The sequence below is a fragment of the Diaphorina citri genome, unplaced genomic scaffold, assembly GCF_000475195.1.
Source record: "Diaphorina citri unplaced genomic scaffold, Diaci psyllid genome assembly version 1.1 scaffold8115, whole genome shotgun sequence".
Classification (NCBI taxonomy): domain Eukaryota; kingdom Metazoa; phylum Arthropoda; class Insecta; order Hemiptera; family Psyllidae; genus Diaphorina; species Diaphorina citri.
This window is the reverse complement of record NW_007385491.1, coordinates 2,123-3,100: the sequence shown is the minus strand read 5'-3', so window position 1 is coordinate 3,100 and position 978 is coordinate 2,123.

The following is a 978-nucleotide window of genomic DNA, read 5'->3' as shown; positions in this document are numbered from 1 at the left end:
AAAAAAAAAAATGAAAAAAAAAAAAAAACTTTTTTACAAAATAATAATAATAAAAGTGAGAGTTTTATTGAATTATTCAAAGCACACACAAATCTTACAGCTAAAGTTTACACTAAATCTAACGACAACAAGAAGTTCCGGGAGGTGCGCGAACATCAAGAGTTCAAACCGAAGCGACACTACCAGCCTATATTAAATCTAACATCAGGTATACGGGCAAACGTTCTCACAAGAAACTTCTTGTGATAGCCAAATTACAACAAAAACATTTAAAAAATACGAAATATTTACACTGAATAGATGGGGATATAGTCCAGAATTTCAGCTGTTAAATCCAATAAACATATGCTATCTTTTTAGGTTGCTCTACACACATTCTTTCAGCTATTTCTGGTGGGCTTTCAGTACCCCTAACATGATCAAAATTAGTAAAAAAAAAAAAAAAAAAAAAAACAAAACAAAAACAAAAAACAGATAAAAATACGGACGACCATCAGAAAAGTAACCACCTAAAAAAAAAATAATAATAATGGGTACCTTCTTTTTTGTACATTCCGTAGTTGTGGTCCAGACCCTATTTATAGAATTCCTGTTCTTACACAAAGGTGAGTGTGGTCCGGGCCTGATTCACCTTGCCATACATTGAGGTTAAGATCCGGCTAGACAAAGGTTAATTGTGGTCCGGGCCCTGATTCACTTGCCATACCATTAAGTTCCTTCATAACTCTCAATACACTCTTCAATAAGACCCGGGACCAAAATCCTTACTGGCGCATTGCTCGCGAACCTTCTGCTAGCCTTCACTACCTTGTTAGTTCCGGCAAACTGTTGAATCGTGTTGAAAATACGCGTGAATAGCAGTTTGTCCTCTGTGAAACAAAAATAACAACACAATTCTTCAATATTTAGCCCGAGTAAAGTGAGGTTAAAGCCTTGGAGTAATAATATAATATTAGATTGTCTCGAATTCGAGGAGAG